Below are 24,773 nucleotides of genomic sequence, written 5' to 3' on the forward strand. Positions count from 1 at the left end.
CTTTGTGACCTTGGGGAAGTTCTTCCACCTCTCTGACCTGAGGCTTTTTACCTACATGACCACGTGGCTACTTTCCTGGCAGGGCTGCTGTGAGGCCCAGAGCCAAGACGGAAAAGTACCCTGGAAGCAGAGGGCATTCAGCAAAGGCCAGCTTCCCTTTCCTAAGGACCTGGGAGGACAGCTTTGCCAGAGATTTAAGGTACAGAATTTTCTTCAAAGTAATGGCAATAAGGAAGTGTGTGTGTGTGTGTGTGTGTGTGTGCATGTGTCTGTAAGTGTGTGAGAGTGAGCATGCATGTGTGTGTAGGACAGGGCTGTGGAGAAATAAAGAAATGGTGGGGAATAAACAACAGAACATTTTACTGACTTGTAGATGAAAGCTTCTTTTAGCTGGATTCATTAGCCTTCTAACACCAGCTTAGCTGTGTTTGGAAAAATACTTAACTTGCCATAGGATGCCAAGTCATGAATATGTCAGAGAGAGAGTCTGTTTTAGCAATTTGCACACCCCTCTCCTAAGAGAAAAAGTTCTATTGGAACAAAATGGTTGTTGCCCATTGGGGGCATCTCTATTTGTTCTTTGTGCAAGGATATTGGAAGGAAGTCAGGAGTAAAAGGTTTATGCATATTATTGTGAGAGATTGAAAGAAAGAAGGCAAAGAGAAAAGAAGGAAGAGGACAAAAGACAAAAAAGGTAGAAAGAGATGGAAGCAAGGAAGACCCAGAGAGAAGGACAAGAAAGGGCAAGAAGCAATGTGTGAGGGAGAGGGATGGAGCCGAGAGGCGGAAGGGCAGGGAAGGGGGAAAGAGAGGAAGAGAAGGAGGGGGCATCAGGAAGACAGACAGACAGACAGACAGACAGAGGAAGGGAGGTGAGATGCAGTGGGATGCACCCATCCTCTTTCACCTTGAACTTGCCTTGGAGCGCATCAGGCTGACGGCCTTGAAGCTTCTCTGCGCCGGCCTGCCCCACCAGCTGGGATGTTTAAAGTGCCCTTTTCTCAAGTGGAGCCAGATGGTGGACCTGAGCCAGCCTGTGTTTGACAACCAGATGCTGAGCTCGCACAAAGGGGTCCTCCAGCCTGGCTGCATGCAGGGAGCTGAGCTAAGCTCCACAGAGCACCACCCATTCTCCGTTCCTGACACCCCAGGGCAGGCCTTGCCACAGCCTCAGCCACCAGGAGGGGCCTGCAGAAACTGGTGTGGCCAGGGCCTTGGAAACAGGCAGATCTGGGTTTGAGTCTTGATCCACCCTTAACCAGTGGCTTTGGGCCCATGGTTTTGAGCCTCAGTCTCCTCATAATGTGAAATGGGCCTAACCAAAAAAGCGGGTCTCATGGATGGTTAGAGGATTAAAGAGGAAACCAGTGTAAAGGGTCTGGTACACATAAGAGAGAGGCTATAAACCCAGGTTGTAGAGGCTGAATCAGACCTGAAAAGAGCATCAGTCTGACTTCCTTTAGGCTTCAAGCTGTTTGAATTAATTGCCCAGAATTAAAAATCTCAGATAATAATAAAAAAAGAAAATGAAATAAAAACTCAGAAGATTTCTTATAAAAATCCATATTACTGGATTCTTGTGGAAAATCCTAGTACTAAAACCTGCAGGTGAGTAAAAGGTCCCCTCTCTGCCTCAGACCCCTGTCTGTTCTGTGGCACCATATCCCACTTCCACATCTACAGCTCCTCCCTGGCCACTGAAGTCATTTGATCCTCCCAAAGTGGCAAAGTCACTGAGTGGCAATCTGTCATCTCATCTGCAGAACAAAACTAGATTTCCAGGGCCAGCTTCCACCAGCCCCATCAACACAAGGGGCTGGACCCATGAGCGGACAGAAGTTGACTGAGATTCAAATGAATGGCTGCTTGTCCTTGGAAGAATATGTTTCAATTTAGTGTTTAAATAACGTGGATTTCAATCCAGCCGTTGTTTTGGAGTTTTCCAAGAATTTTCAAGTAGGTAGGCGTAAAGTAGGTGGAAATATGTGCCTCCCCCTCTCTCAATGGATGAGTCCTATAGCTTCTCAAGGACTGGAGACTTGGCCACATAGACCCAGAAGGATACAACAGGCCCCAGTGAAAAAAGGGGTCTGGGCTGATGAATGAAGGCGCCTCCCAGGGGTTGAGCATCTGTTGTTTTCTGTAGCCACAATGTGGCTGCCATGTCATGACCTGCTCACTCAGAGTTCATAGTCTAGCATGGGAGGGCAAGAGGTACACAGCCAGTTCAAGTGTCCAAAAAGAACAACACAAGGTACTGGGGAAGCCCTGAAGAAACATCCATTCAGCTTGGAGGAGAGCAGCTTGGCTGCCCTGAAGAGGTAAAGCCCAAGATAAGCCATGACTAACCAGAAGTCATAGATTGGCGTGGGGCAGAGGTGCTGATGGGCACTCCAGGAAGGAGGCGAGAAAAGTCAGTCTTGTTGGGGGTCTGGAGAATTGTGGGGTGCTGGAGCATAATGCAGAGGAGAATTGAGGGAGAAGTGAGTGATGAGGAAGGGTAGGTGAACAGGTCCCACTGCGGGTTTGCTCGGAAAGCTGTGCTGAGGAGTTTGGAGATACATTGGACATAATCCTGTAGGCAGTGGGAAGCTATGGACAGGGTTTTAGAATGGGAGCAGCACAATCAGATTTATGTGTGAGAAAGATGATGTTGGGGGCTGTGTGGGAGTAGCTTGAAGGGAGTAAGCCTGGAGGTTGGAAGGCCATGGAGGAACCCAGTGGTGGTGATGGCTGTGAGGACAGAGTAGAGGCAGTGAGTTTGGGAAATCAATGTGGCAGAAAAGCCTCTAAGACTTGGTGACAGCTGTGCTGTCCCCGAAGGACTCTGATTTACATAAACACTGGGTCTCTGCAAAGTTCCAATCCAGTGGCTGGGTGGTTAATTGGATTCATTCATCCAACAGCAAACATTTATAGATGTGGACTCTACTGGGAGCCCTGAACTAGGTGCTGAGAGGAAGAACAGGAAGAGCAGACGTCTGCCCAGGAAGTAGCAAGCCACCAGGAAGGCTTGCTTTTTAAAAGGATTTTGAGACCACATCCTAGAAAGCAGATGGTAGCTGCTCCCACCCGCTTCTAGCTCCCGATTGTTTTGGCACTGGAATTATGCATTGCTGCCACTGAGCCTCAATAAAAAGAGCCAGCCCTTACTGCACTTTACCATGTGCCAGGCACTGTGCTGAGGGCTTGTAACTACCATATCCTATAGTGGAGCTCAGGGTTTAACCTTTCTGTAACGGGTCAGAGAGTCAAAATGTTAGGCTTAAAAGCCATCCAGTCTCTGTCACAGCTACTTAACCCCACCACTGTAATGTGGAAGCAGGCATTGATAATACGTAAATGAAATGAACATGGTTTTGGTCCAATAAAAGTTTATTTATAAACACAGGCAGGGGGCTAGATTTGGCCCATGGGCTGCACTTTGCCAACTTCCAATGGATTTCTCAGGATTCTACTTATACTGTAGATGAGGAGGCTGAGTGTGTCAGTCAGGGCCCAGGAAGCAGATGACCATTCAAATGGGGCAATTGAGAAGGGTTTATGAAAGGAGCTATTTATAAGGGTGGCAGGTTAAGGGGACCCAGAAAAGGTTACTGACATTCTCCAGAGCTAGCGGCAGTACAGAGTTGTTGAGATCTGATGACTGGAAGGGTAGCAGTAGGGGTGGAGGAGGTTCCAGAAACTGTGAGACCTGTAGCTGGAGAGAGGGCTATGTAATGAAGCTGTACCCCTCTCGGTAGAGGGAAGCTGGAGGAAAATACTCTGACCTGTTTCCCCTCTTGCCTTCCAATCTCCCGCTATCACCCCCCTTTAGTGGACCCTGCAGGAGGCCAGGAGCCAAGGCAGCCCACAGGGGTAGCCCAGAAAGGCAGCCTCCCAAGGGCACCAGCTGGCAGATGGAGGGAGTCTAAGCAGTTGCCCACAGTCATGCAGCTAGTGAGTGACAGCACTCGGCATATTCTCCAGTTGCCATATTCTCCTTGGGCAGAAGTCATGGGAAGAGACAGTGTGGCCAAAGGGGAGCAGGCTGCAGGGTGGGCAGCAGGAGGGCTTGCAGAAGGCAGGAGCTTTCATTGGACAGAAGCATCTTCAAATGTTACCTTACCCCAAGGTCCTGGAATCAGGCAGGCCTGGTTCACATCCTGGCTCTGCTTCTTACTTGTTTTGTGGCCTGGGGCAGATCATTCTATCTCTCAGGTTCCTCATCTGTAAAACTGAGACAAGATTCTCTCTTTATACAAAATGTTTCTCAGGGGTGGTCAACAGACTTCCAGTCCAGAGCACCTGGGTTAAAAAGGCAAATTCTCGGGCTCTGTGTCAGAACCGCACTGCACTGGGATCAAGCGATGTGTCCTGGGAGTTATTCAGATACACCCTGAAGCATGAGAGCCCAGTCTATTGGCTTTTCATCAAAATTAAATAACAGCCCACACAGTCGCAGGCCCATAGCTGGCACACCCATCATTTATGGGACAGTCCCTATGAACTGCACTGTTGACCTGAGTCAGTTCATTGACTAGGAAGATGATATTACTTTCATTCCCGTTTTACAGATGAGAAAACTGAGAATGAGAGATTCAGATGTTTTCTAAGATGGGAGGTAACCAATGGGCCAGGTAACCAATGGGCCAGAACCAATGGGGCTCCTCTTCCTCTTTGTGGTGGGGGACAGAGCAGTGAGGGCACAGTAGAGGGGCCATGAACAGCCATGGGCAAAGGCCAGAGGACACCCTAGAGAAAGTTCAAGGGCTGAAAGGAAAAGGCCGTGGACCTCATGGGGAACCACAGAGAAGGGGCCACCCAGGAGGGCCTGGCAAACTCATCTGAGCCTAAACAGTCCCAGGAGAGCTACACCACCTCTGCTGAGCCGTGAAACCTCAGCAGACTGTGCGGAATCACCCAGGGTGTGTGAGTCCCATGACGGGATCGCAAGTTCCAAACAGAGCTTTTTCTTCTTCTTTTCAATTGGGCAATGGGATTTGTTCATGCTGAGGGGTCCTAAGTACACGGACTCCTTCTGAGAGGTGGAGATGCGTCTTTGTGAAATTGGTGCTTCTCTCACTGGCATCTTTGTGTGGAGGTACCTAGAGATGTATTTTTTAAAGCCAGTAAATCATAAACTTTGTTTGAATCCCAATCCAGAACAGATGTAACACATATGGTCAGTAGACTCGGAGTTGCAAATAAATATGTTTGGGAACCAAATATTTGAAAAACAATTCTTCTCAATCTTCTCTTTTTTAAGTGCCACTGCCAAGATTGGTTTGGGGACTTGATATCCCCCAAAGCTGTTGCCACAGCACTATACTCTCCCAGATGGAAGAAGATAAAATGCTTCAGGCTAGGGGTATGCTGAGGTTTCAACTTGCATGTCCCATTGGATTGATTGGTTGTGGCTGCCTGGAGTGCTGGGCTGAGAAGGTGCACCAGGTTCAGCTGGAAAGAGTATCATGATCGATTAGCAATGTCTGCCCTAGGAGCAGTAGTAGGAAGTATATAATGGCCTCATAACTGCCATCCCTGTCCTACATGTTTTAGAGTCAGTTAACTCTGGGCTATGTGCTTCTTTAGCAGGACTGTGCTTTGCATATTCTGATTGTCTTGCACTTAAAATTACAGGGCACAAAAGAAAATCAGGGACATTAGACATACCCTTTAAATGCAATGTCCAAACTGTATAGAAATAGTCCTCTTGCTAATTCAGCTCTCTGCCTGAAAGTAGGAATCTTTAATCATCTGAACAGTCCTGGGCCCAAAAGTGGCACTTTTCACAAATAGCAATTCTTTTGTTTATTTTCCTGCATATTTGATTATTGCCTGTTGTTTCTCCCTAGAGCATTAGCTTCATGGGAACAGCAACTTTGTTTTGCTCAATGCTTTATTCTTCACATCAAGTTAGAAATGTATGACACATAGAAGAGACTTATTAAGTCTTTGCTGAATGAAATTAATTTATTTTTCATTCCCTCATGCATGTTGCAATGACGTACTTAACTCCTTCCAGGTTCCCAGACCCAATTCCAATGTGTGTGTGGGGGGGGACCTCCCTCCAGACACAACACCAAGCAATTCTCAAACACCAACAAGGTGTCTGAGAACTCAACTCAAATCTGATGCTATCTGCCCAGAGAAAGCACCAGATTTCCCAGGTTAAGGGATCCATCCTACAAGACTGCTCTCCACCCACCACTCCAGATGCTGGTCGCAAGCCACAAGCTGTTACCTACCAGCTACAGGTTGGAATTTCCAACGACCTTCCTCTTAGGTTCAATTAATTTGCTAGAGTGGCTCATAGAACTCAGGAAAAACAATTACATTTACCAGTTTTATAAAGGACACAAGTTAATAGCCAGATGACGAGATACATAGGGCAAGGTCCCAAATAAAGGAACTATCCTCATGGAACTTGAAGCCTGGCTTGGTGGCACATGGAGGCATCCTGGTTCCCCAAGCGTAGAAGCTCTCCCTGATAGAGAAGCAGGATCCAAGAGAGTAGAGAGTGAAAAGCTCTTCTCAGGGATTTTTGTGAAGGCTTCATTGTATATTCATGATTGACTAAATTATTGGCCATTGGCTGATTCAACCTCCAGCCCCTGCCCTTGGGTGGGGGTCCAAAAGTCTCTCATTAATATGACAAGACACCCATTTCACTTTTAAAACTCTGCAGTGTTTTCAGGAACTGTGGATGAAGACCAAATATACCTAGGAAATATGTATTTTGTCATATGAAATATGCATTTCTTATGACTCATTATATTGTACATGTGCTTATTTATTCCTTCACTACTCTGGGCTCAGCCCATGCTTGGGTCTATAAATGCAATAAAACATGAGAAAACTCCAGCCTTATGAGGAAGATAGACACATAAGTCGATGATTCTAGAAAAGCATGAAAAGGGCAACAATAGAAGGAGGTACTGGTGCAGAGGTGACTGACATCACGGAGAGATGAGTTGGGGCAGCAGGAGAAAGTTCACAGAGGCTTCTAACTGACTTAAGGGTTTTGAAGGATGAACAGAAGTTTTCCAAGCAAAGAGTTGGTTGTGTTATGCTTATAAGGATATAGCAGTCTCCTTCTTGCATAAGAATGACAGTGTGATACATGATGTGTTAGTGAAAAGAGCAGTAGAATTGTCTTAGAGTCAGACACATAAGAATCTCAGTTCTGTCATGGGTCAACTGTGTGACCTTGGGCAAGTCACCTAACTTCTGTGAGTCTCAGTTTCTACCTGAGAATTCAGAAGAAAGGGAGGTGAAGTGCCTGGCACTGGCCCCAATATCCCACAGGCCCTCAGGGTGTTCCTCAGGGTATGGCATCTTCCTGTTAGGATGCCAGCTAGAACCTCTCTCCAACTCAGCCTGCTGAAACAGACTTTGAAGCTTCCCTGGTGTGATTCAGAAAAAGACAGATCTCTCTGGCCCTGGTCCAAAGGGAATTAGTTAAGGATATCCTGTGAGGACCTTGTTAGCAGGGAAGCCTCATCACCAGTGGCTCAACCATGAGCTCCCTCCCCCCTCTCCCTAACCCTGCTTCGGGGTTGCTATCCTGGTTGCCTCCCTGCCCCACCCAGGAGCACATGCAGCCTGTTTTGACAGCTTTTCACTGAGCTGAGCTGTGAGAAAATGCCATTGATTCATTTTCTCCTCTGTTCTTTAGACATGTGCATGCAAAAAAAAAAATACTGGCTCAGCAGATTGCTTCAAATTCAGATTCTCTTCATTTAAAAGACCCGCTTTCTTCAAATATAATGACAATAAAAATAATAGTAACAGCCACCATGCATGGCATGCTTGCTCTTGGCAGGCCCTGGGCAGGCAATTCACATGCACTATTTTATACAAGCTTCACCAGTAAAGCAGCTTTTATTTTCTCTATTTTCTGATATGAACCATAAGTCCAAGTTTACACAGCTAGGAGTGACAGAGACAGAAAAGGAACCCAGATTTTCAGTCTCCTAAACTCACATTTCCCCCTTCCATTTGTCTGTTTGGTTTTCATTTCTTTGCTGATACTTTTTCTCCTTTCAAAAAGATTTGAGGCAACTAGTGGAAATACAAACTCTTTCATTTCTAGAATTTTCACTTGATTCCTTTTTAAAGATTCTAGTTCTCTGGTGAAAATTTTCATCTTGTCATTCATTTTCTTGACTACATTAATATCAGTTTTTAAAGACCATGTCTGATAATTCTACTATCGGGATCACCTGTGGGTCTATTTTTATTATACATTTTTTCTTATGGTCCTGTTCTTGGTATGCCTGATGAGTTTTGATTAAATATTGAATATTTGATACAAAAAAATTTGCAGAGGCTCCAGATCATATTATTTTCCTCCTGAAAGGATTTCCTTTAGCTTCTGCCAACTGTTATAGTAGAAGTTCACCTTGATGTTATCTGAGATAGAGATGACTCGAGGTTGAGTTTTAATCTTTGTAAAGTCTAGCCTATTTCCAGCTCATCTTTACTCCTAGGGTATAGGTTGATATGAATACTGTCTGAAAGCCAACTCAAACTAGCTTAGGAGAAAATGGAAGGTGATGAGATGAGTGATACTCTGGCGGGAAGGTAGGAATGCAACAGGTCACAGAGATTACAAGGACCAGAGAGCTGAATTCTTGTTTCTCCACCTGCCATGCCTCAATTTTTTTCTGCTTTCTGACTCTACTCTCTCAGATAGGTTATAGCTTGGAACATGGTCATCAGCAACTCTCAGTAGCACATTTCCAAGATTTTCTACCATAGAAGGAACAAGACTTGCTCTCTTTATTCTCCAAGTCAAAAATCTCAAGAAAGAGCAATGGTTGGTTCAGTTTGGGTCAATCAATATAACTAGGTCAGAAGATTCCTGGGAAACACACACCACTTTGCTAACACCACAAGGCAGGTGTGGAGAAAAGAACATTTCAAAAGAACAAAGGAGACTGGTTGGGTTCAAAACTATAAATGTTAGTGCAGGTAGGTACTGAGCTTTGCTATTTCCCAGGCAGATGTGCTGCTCTTAAAGTGAAATGAAATGAGTTCTTTCTAGTCAAACACGAAGAGTTCTGAAGGATTTCCCCAAGCTTCTATCAAAAACAAAACAGGCAAACAAAACAAGAATAACAACTTCCCTGCAATATCTCTTGTGATAAGAATCATTACAATAACTGTTGTGTAAAGCAGCCGAATCCTGGGCTAGAGGGGCCATTTATACAAATCTCATCAGAACATCTCCCATCTGCTTTCAAAGTAGGTGTGTCTGTGCCAATTTTCAGAAGAGGATCCAGATTTACAGGAACTGAAGTTTGCAAAATTACAAATAAAAATTAAGTACAAAAGTGATATTTATTTAGCATAAGAAGAGCAACCACACTTATAAAAAGCTGACAGATACCACAAAGATTGCAGAAGTTAGAAATTTTTCATAATATTTTTAGTTCAATAACTATTTCTTACTCCTTTATAGTATTTTCATCCCTACAACTTTAGCTGCATATTTTATCATCTTTTCATATGACAAGGATGTAATGTTATTTCTTATGGAGAGAAGATAAGGAGAATTCAGTCCTTCTTCCAGCATAGTTGCATAGTTGGGCAAAAATTCTTTCTTTGAGAGTTGAAATGCAAAAACATGAAAATTCACAGGACATAATACTAGCTATTTGTACTTCTGCCAGAGGTTTGTGGTCTACAAGCACATTTAATAAATGATAATTCACACCAAAAGAATAAAAAAGCATGGCGAGTTTGAAATTGTATAGGCTGCTTCTGGCTCCATACATATCAAATATTGTTTCTTTTCCACTACCCACATACTTCTGGTGCAAAACTCCCTAGGGAAATTTTAGATGTTGGGATGGCCTCTGGCCCTGCACCTTCATGCAGAGCGTCCAGGTCTTGGAAGATAGTTTTCAAGGGGAGGTAGGAATATTCCTGAGGAGTTGGGAGCATTTTTGGAAAACATTCCTACCCTAAGAAGGCAACCACACAAATATAGTCCATAAACACAGGGCAAGTTCCAAAAATGACCGTGGCAAAGTGTGACAGAAAGGATCAAGTGTAAAGAGACAGTAGTCAGTAGCCAATTGTGATCTTATTTTTCAAATTTTACCAAAACATGTGAACCCATTGCAGGGCCCCTTCCAGGCTTTAGAGGAGACTATGCAAAGGCACGGACCCTAAAACTTAAGCTTCATTAGCTCCATGGTAAATATGTCATTTCCACTTTCAGATTGGGAAACCGAGGCTTAGAGAGATGCAGTCACTTGCTTCAGGTCAAAGTTAATAAACAATGACACTTGTAAGTGGCAAACATGGCTGTTGAAAAGCAGTGGAGGTCCAAGATGTATTGGCTCCCCTTTCTCAGTCTCCTCCCCCTCCACTTGACCTGGGAGAAAGTGGGGACATGGAGATGGTAAGCAGTTTGCCAAGGTCAGACTAAGACTTAGTGTCTTAGCAGCACCCGGAAGTCAGGGTACCTGGCTGCACCATCACAAACAGCCTCTGTCTAGGCATCAGCGTAAACCAGCGGTCTTTGATGGAATCTGGAGGACCCCCTGGAGGAATATCAGGGTTGCATGAAGAGGCAAAGCCCTGGAATCCAGGCCTAAGCCATGTTTCAGAGTTTCCTCTTCCTTGGAGAGACTCTGCTCCCTCTTATGCCAGACCTTCTCCATTCCCTGACCCCCAAATACTGCATAGGTGCAGGAACGCAAGAACCTCCCAGTGTCACCTTGGTGGATGATTCTGGAATTGCTGTCATGCGAAGTAGAACACATCACAGTGGAGGATGTGTACTCTCTCGAAGAAGTCTTAGGCTTTCATCTCTTTATAAGCAAAAATGCTTTTTGCTTGGAATATGTTGGAATGAGTGGGGTCACTTTCCTTTCTGCATCTGTGTTCGAAAGTTGGTGCTCACACATCCATCCCACCATGTCTAAAGGTTGAGCGAGATTCTAAGATAGAATCTCAAAGAGCTTCTTAGCCCAGAATCATTGGAAACAGACGTACGATGCACTGTGCAGTGTTAACACGCAGGAGGTTAAGTGCAAGCTCTCAGGCTCTTTGATGTATTAAATACCAAGGACTTTAACGTAATAGAACTGTAAACCTCAAATCAGAGCTAATCACACTAATTTGCTGAACTCTAAAACCAAACCAAAATGTTCATTTCTTCTTAAACTGAACCACAAATCCAAGTTGTTTTGATCTACAAATCTATCTAACAAAAGATTTGAGGTGGCTTACAAGAAATACATGCAATAAAACAAAAATCTCAGTAGATAAAAACCAGGATCAGGGAAAAAATCAAAACCAGAGGGGATATTATGACATCGATATGCAAGACCTATACAGTAATTTGGATTCCTGAGCCCCCTGGCAGCCAAAGCAATATGGAAGATCCATTAGTTGCATGGCATGCATTATCCATAAAGAGAAATAATTTTTAAATAACAGTTAACTGGTTTGAAACCAAACTGAATCGCAGATAGCAGGGGGGAAAAGGTAAAAAATATTCTCTGAGACATGCTTAAAGTGCTTCATTTGGCTCAAGAACCTATTTAATTCACATAATCATTTCAAAAACACTAATTCCTACATCATTTAGTTTCTATTTTCTGGCTCTCAAACCCTACTTTAAAATATTCTAATTCCCATTAGTCCAGTGTGTTCAGACTTTCCTTTCTTGCATTTTGCCTTAAGCTATTTCAAGCCCTAGTATTGGTTCTGTACACGACCTCATTGTTTTAGCAATTAAAGAATAAAACTTGCAAGCATGTCTCCAGGGAAATGAGAATTCAAGAGGTTAAGTGTTGACCTCGCACTGCAGAGTGCGGTTCCTAATCCCCAGAGGGCTCCCCTAAATTGTTTGGATAAACTGAGGAAATGTCAGGGTGAGTTCTGACACTGAGCATGACATTAATCTTCATAACCATTCCTCCAGATGTGCACACATGTTCCGAGGATGCTCAGCATCCCAGTTCACTGTGGCAGCCCCTCCTCTCTGGAGGCAGGGGCGGTGAGATGAACTGGGGGTGGGACAGCCAGTTTGGTTCTCTTTCCTAGATATGCTCAAATCTTGAGGAGGATCTGTGTGCTTGTGCCTGCAGAGATGGCCATTTTATTTCGTTGAAATGATATTAGAAATGATGGGAAAATGCTTAGCATCTATTGTTAAATGAAAAAGCAGGTTATATGTATACCTACGTGTAGATAGAGATATATTGGGTGTATATACACACAAATGTTAACAATATTCATAACTATTTATTTAAAATAACACCCAGTTTTTTCTGGGTGGAGGGAGTTTTACTCATTACACTTTCTAAAGTTTTCTGCAACAAATATGTAGTTTTTAAAATGACCAAAAAAAGAACAACTGTTCCTTCTATACACCTTAAATTAGATTGGTGTTAAAAGTATCCAAATGTTCTCATATCTCCTTGTTTGCAGAAAAATCTCTATATAATCATGGTGTGTCTATTATTTTTTTCCTAGTGGCCATAATCAGGTTGCAGCCAATGTTTGCTTTAGGACATGTGCATTTCAGACAAGGCATGCTTTAAAGGTTTTTAAATAGTCCCACCTTCAAGAGAGATTGGAATTACATCTCAGATTGTACACTTTCTCTTACTACTTCTGGGGGGCTCAGATCAGTTTGCAAATATTGTTGAATTTAGAAGGGAATTTTAATACCCACTGTGTAATTCTTCCTCACCCCATCTGTCGACTGCAGAAACAAATTAGCATCTGTCCACATGGCCCGCCTCTCCCCTGTTTTTTCTCCATCCCCTACCCTCTAGTTGCAATCCCTTTCCAAGAATCCAAGACTTGTGAAGAAAAGCTGAGTGCAAAAAAGGCAAGAATTTTTCTTGCTAAGACAATAAGCATGGGCAGCAGGTGTCCGCATCTGTGTGTGTTAGGGGTTTATGTATGTGTGAATATGTATGTGTATGCATGTGTGTGATGTATTATGTATGTGCATGTCTGCATTTTTGTGTATTGTGTATGTATATGTCTATGTATGTGTGTGTATCTAGGTTCGTCTGTGTGTGTGTCTGTGTGTCTATGTATATGTATGAGTGTATGTGTATATGTGCAGGTATGTGTGTGTGTGCATATGTGTGTGCACACATGTGCGTGTTTAAAAGTATCTGTGTATGGACATTTATGCAGGTAACTGGATGTCCATTTCTCCAGCTAAGATACAAAATGAGGTCACATTTCCCTTACTGGCCAAATTATAACATCTGCTCACTGAGAACAAGTCATCCTTCCCAGTGGTCTTTCTGTGATGATCAAGTGGTTCAGGGATACTCGGGCCAGGAAGTAAGACCTGATTACTATCTTCCAGAAAAGGAAACAGGGAAATCTGACCATGTCCTTGGTCACAGCTGTCACCACATGGTGTTTCTGCAGACGCAGAGAGATTCTGATGGAAAGTCCCTCTCACCTCACATAGCCACCACCCAGGAAACCAGGAGCATGACTGCTTTTGTCTGCTGTATTCATCCCCTCAGTAGTTTGGGTTCCTCAAGCCAGCATTTCTCAGTGTGGGACAGGGACAGGAAGTCCCACCTTTCTGGTGGTGTCCCCACTCTGGGTCTCTGAGCCAAAGGAAATGATGCCAGCATCTGGGCCACAGTGGGCTGTGCCCAGATTAGCACCCTGGCCACGTCACCACCCACAGGCCTGAGTCTTGTTCCCGGGCCAGACCCCCTGTGGATGGGGACCTCCTGGTCAAGGTCCCTCTCACATCAGAGACCTTCTCATAACATTGAATGTCAAAGGTGAGTATTGGGATCTCAACCCCCTTCCTTCCAGAAGTCCTCTCGGCTTGTCTGCTGATTGGCCTGCCTCCCCACTACTGACCCTTGATGACAGGGAATATAGGGAAGAAGGGCTAAGTGGGGGACACTGAGCTCACTAAGGAGCTGAAGCCCCATGCTCCAAAGAAGACAGATACCTACCCCCACAGGACCTAAACTCAGACTCCAACAATAGGTCTGATGTCCACACAATTAGGAAGACAATTCACGTGCTTTTGGCTTGAATGCAAAATGCTTTTTCTTCTAGCAGCAGAACTGGCTGACAATTTTTAAGTGAAATTGTCAAAAAAAATTTTTTGCTTTAAAAAATAAGAAAATCGAACAATTAAAACCAAATCCTACATTCATAATAATCCCAGTACATGTATATGTGAATATATGTCTATAATAACATTTATCATTTAATGAACACCATATATGTACCAGGTTGTGCCAAGCCCTTCATGGGCAATGTATTCTTTTGAATAAAAGAACAACCAGTGAGTTTAAAAGTATTCTTAGCTCTCCACTGCAAATGATGGAACTGGCTTACATGGGTTAAAATAATTTGCCTAAGGTCACACAGCCAGAAGTTGTATTAGAGACAGCACGCAAAGCCAAGCTATCAGACTCAAAGTCATCATTATGCATGTGTGTGGTTTTCTAAATTAATAGACTTTAATTCATAACCTTTATTTTTTTTTTTAGAAAAGTTCTAGATTTACAGAAAAACTGAGCAAATAGTATAGAGATTTCTCCTATACCTCTTCCTCCCACCTGCAGTTTCCCCTCTTAACATCTCACATTAGTGTGGTACATTTGTCACAATTAATGACCCAAACTGACACATTATTATTAACCAAAGTTCATAGTTTATGCTTAGATTATTGTGCAAAGCTCATAGAGTCCCTTAGTTTTCACCAAATGTCCTTTTTCTACCCAGGACCCCATCCTGGCTACCACACAGCATGTAGTCGTCATGTCTCCTTAGGTTCCTCTTGGCTGGGACTTCCTTGTTTTTGATGGTTCCTGACAGTTTTGATGACTCCTGGCCAGGTATTTTTTGGATGCCCCCCTGATGGAATTTGTCTGATATTTTCACCCTGATTAAACTGGCGTTATGGTCTGGGGAGAGGCATCGTGGAGGTAAGGTACCATTCCATCCCACCCTATCAAGAGCGCCTCCTAACAACATCATTTGTGCCTGTGGATGTTGACCCGGACTATGCTGCTGAGGTGGTGTGTTGCTGTGATTTTGAGACACAGGCAGAAAGAACCCAGGCCCAAGGGATGGAATTTGTTGGTCTCTGATCAGAATCCTACAAAACCTTCCAGCCAGTTTCATGCTGCTGTCCTGGCAGCACTCATCCCACCGCAGGTCACAGGACTCCACTGCCCCTGCTGGGCTCCAGGCAGCAGCACCAGGCCGCCTGCCTCCATCTGGGACAGAGGAGGAGAGTCCTGCTCAGCGCAGCCGCCACACCTCGTGGGCCCCTGGCTGCCTCACTGACCTCAGACATCCCAGCCTCGGCACTCCAGGACTCAAGAAGGCGCTGATGGAGGCTTCAACTCTTCCGTATTCCAGATGCCCGAGGGCTGCCACTTACCCTCAGACAGGATGCTGGGCTGTGCCTGGAATCCTTTCACCTCCTTGTAATCACTTGTGTTATTCATGCCAATCAGGTCTTCTGATAAGCAGGTACAGGCATCTCGGATAGTGGCTACAACCTGGGAGTATGAAGACATTTTTACCTAATACGTGCACTTGGTGGGAAAGATGATGTCTTGAAACCAAATGGTGCTTGGATTTGAGGAGGCAGGTCAGTTTCTCAGGGCAGCCCGTGTGGGACACATCCAGACCACAGGCATGTGATTATTAATGTTTTCAATTAATAGACTTAACTTTTTAGAACAGTTTTAGATTCCCAACAAAAATTAGCAAAAAGTATAGAGATTCCCCATACGCTCCCCATGCCCCCATCACAGCCTCTCCCACTACCAACATCCCCCTCCAGAGTGGAACATTTGTTACAACTGATGAAGCTACAGTGACACATCAGCATCACCGAGTCGATAGTTTACATAAGGCTCACTGTTGGTTGTGCACATTCCGTGGGTTTGGACAGATGTATAATGACATGTGTCCATCATCATGGCATTGTACAGAGTAGTTTCACTGCCCTAAAATTCCTCTGCACTCCACCTCTTCATCCCTCCCTTCTCCCACCCACTGGCAACCAATCTTTTTACTGTCTCTGTAGCTTTGCCTTTACCAGAATGTCATATAGTTGGAATCATACAGTATGTAGCCTTCCCAGATTGGCTTCTTTTTTTTTTTTTTTTTGAGAGGGCATCTCTCATATTTATTGATCAAATGGTTGTTAACAACAATAAAATTCAGTATAGGGGGGTCAATGCTCAATGTACAATCATTAATCCATCTCAACCAGATTGGCTTCTTTTACTTACCAATATGCATTTAAGTTTCCACCATGTCTTTTCATGACTTGATAGCACACTTCTTTTTAGGGCTGAATAATATTCCATTTCCTGGATATACCATATTTTGTTTGTCTGTTCACCTACTGAAAGATACCTTGGTTGCTTCCAAGTTTTGGCAATTATGAATAAAGATTCTATAAACATTAATGTTTTTTTCTGTGTGTTGGGGGGGAGGAACGTAAGTTTTGATATCATTTGGGTAAATACCAAAAAGCACAATTGCTGGGTCATTTAAAAGTAGGTTTAGTTTTGTAAGAAGTCACCAAACTGTCTTCCAAAGTGGCTGTACCAGTTTGCGTTCCCACCAACGATGAATGAGAATTCCTGAGGTCAGTACAATGTGACCATCCCTCCCAGCCCTGCAATTTGGTGCAGGATAAGCGAGTGTCCCCCAGAAGGCCAATTCCAATTGTTCCCCACAAATTCAAAATTTGGAACTGAACTGTTGGAACTGCAGAGGCTGGCACCTATTGGAGCCAAGTCACATGAAGGGTAAAGCTATGAGAAGGAGGTTATGTGAAACATTCTCCAAGCAGTCAAGGTCCATGGCTGCTGGGGTCATCCCTTCTGGTAACTCATTACTTCATGCCTCCTATGAGACACCTCAAGTATCCTTCTCAATTAAAAAAAAAAGCTACTTACAACCAAAAAAAAAAAAAAAGAAAGAAAAATTAACTCATTCATCTTACTATCAAATTCCCCATGAACCAGACTCTCCAGTATAGGAATCAAGATGAAATGGCCAAAATAACTAGGGGACCAGAAGAATGACACAGAAGCCAGCTTCACGTAGCCCACTCTGTTATGCCACCTGAGCAGCCCTCTCTCTTCTGTTTTCAGCCTCCCTAGGAACTTTCCAGTTGGAACTATGGGAGGTGGGTGAGGTCACATCAGACCTGATACTGATGGTGGCCACATCTTGCAGCAAAAATTTAATCAGCTCTGAGAAGGAGAGAAGGAACCAGGAAGAAAAGACAAGGGATGTAGAGAAAGACTCCTAGCAGTGCCCAAGGCCATCCCTGTATTTGATACATGACAGTAAGTTCCCCCTTCTCCTGAGCCAACCTACATTTGGTCATTTGCCCTCAAAGCCTTCTGACTTATACAGGAGCTTGTAGCAAGGATGACCCCAAGGACAGCATATTTCTTACAACCATGGAAACTGGCATGCAGTAGGCACTCAATAAATGTTTGTTGAGTAACTAGATGAATGAGCAAAATATAACTAGCAGCTCCCTGCTCCTGGGGATGGGCACTGCTAGGCCAACCAGGCTCAGGAGGACTGGCAGAAAATGGGCAGAGAAGACCAAGAACTTTGGGAAGCCTCTTCATCTCCCACCCCCCACCGTTAGGGAAGGTCCCAACTGGCAGCCCCTCCCATTACAGTCACAGTGGGCAAAAGCAGATGGTCACTATGGGGTGCTTTAGTGGCAGTTCCACAGGGCAGGTCATGACTGAATTAGCCTTTGTATCACAGCATTTGGCTAGCACCTTGGCACAGTGCCAGCACATGGTAGTTGCTCAATGAATAGTAACGAGGGCAAGGATGAGTGGGCATCCATGAAGTCAGCATCTCTGTATGCTGGGCACAGCCTCACCTACAGAAGATCCAACCCTTACTCTCTAGTTGAGGAGAGCAAACGAAACACCCAGTAACCCTAAAATAATAAGTAAGGTTTAAGCTATATTGGTTATAGACACAATAAGAGACTGATTTATTCTTTCAACAGATAATGATCGAGGACTCCTTAGTAGATCTGGAGCTGGGCCCTTGGGATTCAGATATGAGTATGTTAGAGTCACAGTAATTATGGTCTGAGCAGAGAATTCCATAAAAACTCACATAGCTTTTCATTCACTCAGGAAATGTCACCAAACTTCTATGTGTCAGGCATGACCCCAGGGGCCGGCACAGTGTGATGCAATACAAGGTTGGGCAGCTGGGGCTCTTACTAAGGTTGCTCCGTCCTTATACCATCTTGGGGAAGTGCCTTTTCCTCTCTGGGCCTCAGTTTCTCCATCTGTAAAATCAGGTGACAAGACCATATGATTCAAGGTCCCTCCCGTTTACAGCCAAGACAGATCCCCAAGGGAGAAGTTCAATTGAACTCCAAACCTTAATTTCCTCATCTGTGAAAGTGGATTTACAATGAAGAGCACCTACTTCATTGAGCTTTTGTGAGAATTCAATGGAGGAAAATATGTAAATTACTAAATACCAGTGCTTACAGCCTCATCACTATTACTGCTATAATTCTAGCAACTGTCTTGTGTGTCTCTATGTGCAGGGCACTGAGCTAGGCATTGTGGGAGAAAGCATGAAAGGCCTTCCAGGGCCCACCCTCTAGGAGAGCTCAGTGGAGTGCATGGAAGGGGAGAATCCAAATCCAGGCTGGGAAGGTGAGCCTGAAAGCATGCTAGAGGGGATCAGAGGAAGCCTCCTGCTGGGGGAGGAGCTGGGCCTGATTCCTTCTTTTCCAGGAGCCAGTGGTGGCTGGGGCTGGGCTGGGGGTGCCGAAAGGTGGCCTTGTGGGTAAGTCCTTCCAGCTGTGGCCAGGTAATCCTGGGCCTTGGAGCTGGAGAGATGATACCCCCCTAGGGCCAGGCCTGGTCCCACTCAGGATGCTTTCCCTGTGAAAATGCTCAGCAGTCCTCGAATCCAGGAGTGCTCAGGTCCAGCATGAATCATTCCTTTTTGAACTTGTCTACATGTGTTTATAAAATAAAGCTGCGGCCCAGGGCTGCTCCGGGCCGAGCGGGAAGGTAATATGTTTTTAATTGGAGAGATTGGGGGAAGGAGGCAGCGGGCCAGGGTGAGCTCACCCCGCACAAATGCGGCTGGGTGGAGAACAATGTGCATTCACATTCCTGGACTGCAGCAGGACCCAGCTCAGTGGGCAATCTTCGGCTGAGGCCAGGCCTCCACCAGTGCACACCAAGTCAAGGTTAACCAGGAGCGTGCATCCTGGGGGAAGGCCAGGAACCCCGGGTCCGATGTCCACATGCATCAGAGCAGGGGCCACAAACACCAGTGTACCAAGGAGCCAGGCAGGAGCTGGCAACTGCACACACCCAGTGTAGACCAAGTGGATTGGAGGTGCGTGGCCTTTCCACAGGGGCCAGACCACCACTCAACTTAGCCCTCCCCCATCATCAGATCTAATGATTTCTCAAGGGAAGCCAAAAATCATATATGAATGTGAAATCTCATTCTCAAGGTTGGCTTTATTTGGTTTTACCCAATTTTCTTACTTGGCAATGTGGACCAAATGAAACAGATGTGCAGACGATATTCAGTCCTGCAGCTGCCCCCCTGAAGCCCCTCTTTGTCTCCTCTTTGAGACTGGTGGGGGCCTCACTTTTTCAATTACTAGCCATCGGGATTTCAGGGAAATTATTTAGCTTCTCTGAGCTTTGATTTCCTCAACTAGAAATCTGGTATTTTAATGCTATTTTTCCTGACTTTTCTAATGACTTCCAAGTTGAGGATAAAGGGAGAAAAGAAGGTAATATTCAATGGGCATCTGCTATGGCCAACAGGGTGCTAAGTGATTTACCTGTGGTGGTGGTTGTTATTTTGTTTTGTCAATCATCACAATGATTCTCTAAGTTGGATATTATTCCCCTTCTGCAGATGAGGAAACAGAAGTTTGAGGAGCTGAAACTGGAGTTTCAATTAATATTTCAACACTAAGAAGTTGAAATCATCCTCTGAATTTAAGGAACACTTGTCATGATAAGAATGGGGAAACCGAGTGAAAAGTTAATGTTGCACAGCCATGCCTAGTAAAGGCACTAGCTATTCTGGGTCCTAGCTCAGTAATAATAATTCACCCGGTTAATTAGAAACAGTTTTTTATCAAGTAATATAGTCAGAGGAGTCAAGGGTATAGTGAAGGGCGGTACTTCCCTACACTGCTCTAGATAAAAACTTTCCAAATATGTATTACAAGATTCATATTCTTTTACTCAGCAGGTCATCTTGAAGGACCCAATGCTAAAGAAATAAAAGAGCTGTGGGCAAAGATTTTCAAAAAAGGATTCACAGAAAATCCTTGGTATGTAATAGCCATACCAAGGAATATCATGTAGCCTTGCAAGGTAAATGTTTATATGGAATGTGTAAATAACATGAGAAAATGCTCATGATATAATGTTAAGAAAGTAGAATGTGAAATTAGGTATTTATATATTACATTTATATATATAATACTTACATATTAAAATATATATAATACTTCAAGAAATGTAAACAACAGACACAGGAAATTCATCCGTATGTTAGTTCTCTGGGTGGTGAGATTTTAATTTTCTTCATTCTTCTTTTGAAACTTTTAGTTTTCTCTAATGAGCATATTGCATTTTATGATTAGAGATGTATATATTTGTGGGATGTAATGGGCTTCAATTCATGCAGTCCGGGAAGTGGTTATTATGGGCCAATAGGATTATGGGTGATTTTTCTCCCTATTTCTTTATACATCTTTGTGTTTTTCAAACTTTACACATTGAGATTTCTTTGAAATTGGCAAACAAACAGACAAATCATAAAATACTCACTTGCATTTACGACTGTTCCAGGCAGGGAAATATCCTTGGCAGTAGAGCTGAAGCAGAATCTAGACTCTTCTCACTCACTGCTGTGTCAATTCTGGGCTTTGAACCTGTCCCCCCAGCCTCTGCCACCACCAATTCTCTAGGTTTTAATTACACTCGAATCTGTTTAAACCTAAAGAAACATGAAATTGGGATTCTTTTGTAGCTTACAGAAGAATAGCTTGGCTCAGTTTGTTCTCGAAACCTGTTTTCTACCCCCCTGCCAAGTTAAAATGGCCTACTGTTGATTCTATTTAATTGAGGCAAACATGCCTGTGGTCAGGACACTGCTGACCTAGAAGGCACATTTCCCTGACGTTGCTCCAGGATCTGAACTGTGTCTTCCTTCCTATGCCTGCTCTTTCCTGGAGCTAATCACTCTTCTGTCTTGGAAGGCCATCACCTCTCCAAGTGTCCTTGCTAGGAGCAAAGGCCCTGGCATCTCTGGTCAGAGCTGCTTGGGTCTTTGTGGGATTTACCACTTGGTGGGGCTTCAACCCTGTCCAGCTCATCATTTTACACACCCCCAAGCCCAGTAACCCTTGTTCCCTGAGAACGCTCAGTCTCTGTAATCCAGAAGACCTGGAACTGACTCCTATGCAAACTTGAGCCCGGTGCTGTACTTCTCTCGGCCTCCTTTCTGTGTCTACGGAGGGTAGGTAACACTGACTTGACCCAGGTGCTCAGAGGATTAAAATAAGATGCCCTGTTATATAAAGTTTTGAACACAGAACAGATTGTCTTTCTTCTTCCCTGTCCAGCATCTTCCTTCTTTCCTGACTCAGGAGCCTCCCTAGGCTGCTTGCATCATGCGTCTCGGCCAGTTTCAGCAGGTCAATTCTCATAAATGCACTTTCCTCAAAGGACGACTATGGGAATTACCTGAGAGACAGCTCTGAATGTGGGCCAGGTTCTTGGCATGTCTGACTTCTCTTCTACATGATCCTCACCATGGATAGTTCTGTGAAATAAGTTACAATCAATTCCATTTACAGGCCACTGAGGCACAGGGAAGTGATATGACAAATGTAGTTTCTTAGTGGAGATTTTGTGTTTAATCACATTTTTCCACCTCCTTTCTGCTCAGTTCTTCTTTCCCTCCCTTCACTGAGGATTCTTCCAAGTTCACAAAAATGAAAATCTTCCTGAAACAGGAAGGCAAATAATTACGAATCCCCATCCTGGGCCAAATCGCTGACAATCACCTCATTTATTTGGACTCCAGTGGGTTCTTGATTACTATGCTTAAAGCCAATTCCTCCAAAAGCCAATTAATGTAAATTTCATGTTTACCACAGTAACAGTGGCTTTTGGTCAATGGGATAGTGTCAACCTCTTTGGGGAGTTTCTAGGTCCTTTTTAGTATCTTTTCCTACTTTGGGAACTCTTGAACATTTCAAGCTGCTTCAAAAAAACTTTTTAAAAAAGCTAATTCACATAGGGTCGTTCTACCTTAATTTCAAGAAAACAAGCACATTTTGAGTTAATATAACTAGGAGGCAAGGCCATAAAAAATCAGGGAATGATCATGAAGGGGAAATGACAGATCGCCCTAGCATGTGGCCTTGGGCAAGTTATTTCAGCCTCAGTTTTCCTCATTTGTAAAATAGGGGTAATAATGTCTGTCTGGGAAATATGGGGATGTTTAATGACTAACTTCAGTGACACAAATTATGCAAAGCACAGCAAACATGTAGTAAACACTCAGTTATGCACAATAACAATAATTTTTTTATTGGGGAAGACGATTACAGCCTTGTACATTTTTCTGCCACTTACAGTATCTTTGCTTCTGCTTGGCCTGGAGAAGACAGAAGATGCTTAGAATTTGGGATGAAGGGACTTGGAAGTATAAATGAGGCCTCTTCCTCCTGCAAATTATAAACCTGCTGTTAGACCCTGTTCTATTGCACCATACACTGAAATGCATTCCAGATGCACTAAAGAATTGAAATTTAAAAAAAAATCAAACCATAAAGGGGAAAAGACTTCAGTATTTATCAGGCCTGTGGGGAGAAAAAACTGGTTAAACTTAGAAGCATCAGAAAAGAAGACAAAGAAAGAGATGGGCAGAATTGAGTGCAGAAAAATTTAGTACATCTGTACATAAAAAAGGAAAGGAAAATGTATATAGCAAAAGTGATGGGCAAAGGCATCATATCTTTATTATGTAAAGAGCTTGTGCTATATGTATGTATATATGTATGGAAAGAGATGAGAAAGTTATTCAGGCCCTACCAGATCAATGAACAGAGAATTCAAATAAGTAATTCACAAATGAACAAATATATTTGGGGATAATAAAGGAGAAAGTAATCTAATTGGCAATCCAAGAAATTAGTTATCACTTTTCTACATCAAATAGCACTGACTTTTAAAATAATGATACCTAGTGTCAAAGAAGGTGAAGTGGAATAGACACTGATAGTAGGAATGTAAATCAGCCTAAACCTTTATAGTATCAGGTGTTGTAAAAGAAATCATCTAGTATATGGTTTGGGGAAAACTGGAGAAAAAAAATTAAATTGGACCCCACCTTAAAGCACTTATAAAGGTGGATTCCAAGTGGATTAAACACCTAAATGTGAAAGGTAAATGCCCAATAATTATCTTGCAGTTTGATCAACAAGTTCCACTTCTGGGAATTTAATGGCTGGGGCTCATTGAATCTGGTTTCTGGTACAGGAACTTAGTAGCCGTGTGGCCTTGGACAGGACATTTTGTTTCTCTGAGTCTCAGTTCTCTCATCTATAAAATGAAAACCTACCTTATGGGTAATGTATGTAAAACACCTGGCACAGGTAGGTGTCTTTGACAAAGCTGGGTAATTATTCCTTGCCACCTGGGTCCATAGTTAGATCAACTTTTGTGGCCACTCTTGTGTCGGTATGATCATGCAAGTAAGTTCTGGCCACTGGAAAGCAAGCAAAATTGATGAGTACTCTTCTAGGTCTCTCACACATAATCCCATATTTGCTTTCCCAACCACTGGCTGAATAGAGAGCATCTGGGGCCACGCAAGACAGTAGTACTTCAGGTTGGATGAAACCTGAGTCCCTGAATCACTACATAGAAGGCTACTTGGCCAAGAACCCCTCATGAGGCTTTATGAGCATAAGTTATAAACTTCTATGCGGTTAAGTCACTGAGATTTGGAGATTCTTTATTATAGCAGCTAGTAATACTTAATCCTGATTAACAGAGTGCCCAATAATTATCTTGCAGTTTGATCAACAAGTTCCCCTTCTAGGAATTTAATGGCTGGGGCTCATTGAATCTGGTTTCTAGTACAGGAACGCAAGCTTCCTTAATCCAGTCATTAGTTAAAAGAGCACATTAGAAGATATCCAGAGACGTGGCAAAGAAAAATGGATTCTGTTGGTTGACCTAAGGTTTTGTTCTAAATTGTTAAACTGGGGTTTTGCACATTCTGGGTTTCGGATTGGCTAGAGTGTTTTGACTAGACTAGACTAGAGCTCAAAAAATATTCAAAGGATAAGCCAAAATAAAAGTAGAAAAGGGAAAATATGGAAGTAATCAGATTGTCACTATCGGCTGATAATGGTCTGTCTGTGGGCACACAGCCAAAAAATGTTAACTCTGGCCAGCCACTCCCACACCCCAGGTAATCTCCTGTAATAGACAACTGTGACAGCTAGTCTGGGGAAGGGAGGGCACAGCTCAGGGGGGCACTGAGTCAAAGGTAATTTCTCTTACCGTGTGCCTCCAGCCTTGATTCCTAAAGAATACTGAAGCCTGTCTGTGTGTGTGTGTGTGTGTGTGTGTGTATATATGCCTCCAAATACCTCACTAAGAAAATCATTTTAAATGCAGAAAAATATTTATGCAAAAGAATATTTAGGGCAGTATTATTTACATAACAAA

At 43.5% G+C, this 24,773-nt stretch overlaps 1 long non-coding RNA gene across 1 annotated transcript; it reads left to right on the top strand.

Moving 5' to 3' along the window:
- Positions 1-120: 120 nt before the first annotated feature.
- LOC140848203 (uncharacterized) lies at positions 121-16,963 on the top strand. Its single transcript, XR_012128778.1, has 2 exons — positions 121-199; positions 14,734-16,963. It is a non-coding gene; the product is annotated as an uncharacterized lncRNA (long non-coding RNA).
- Positions 16,964-24,773: the final 7,810 nt, after the last annotated feature.

This window comes from Manis javanica, chromosome 1 (genome assembly GCF_040802235.1).
Source record: "Manis javanica isolate MJ-LG chromosome 1, MJ_LKY, whole genome shotgun sequence".
NCBI classification, from domain to species: domain Eukaryota; kingdom Metazoa; phylum Chordata; class Mammalia; order Pholidota; family Manidae; genus Manis; species Manis javanica.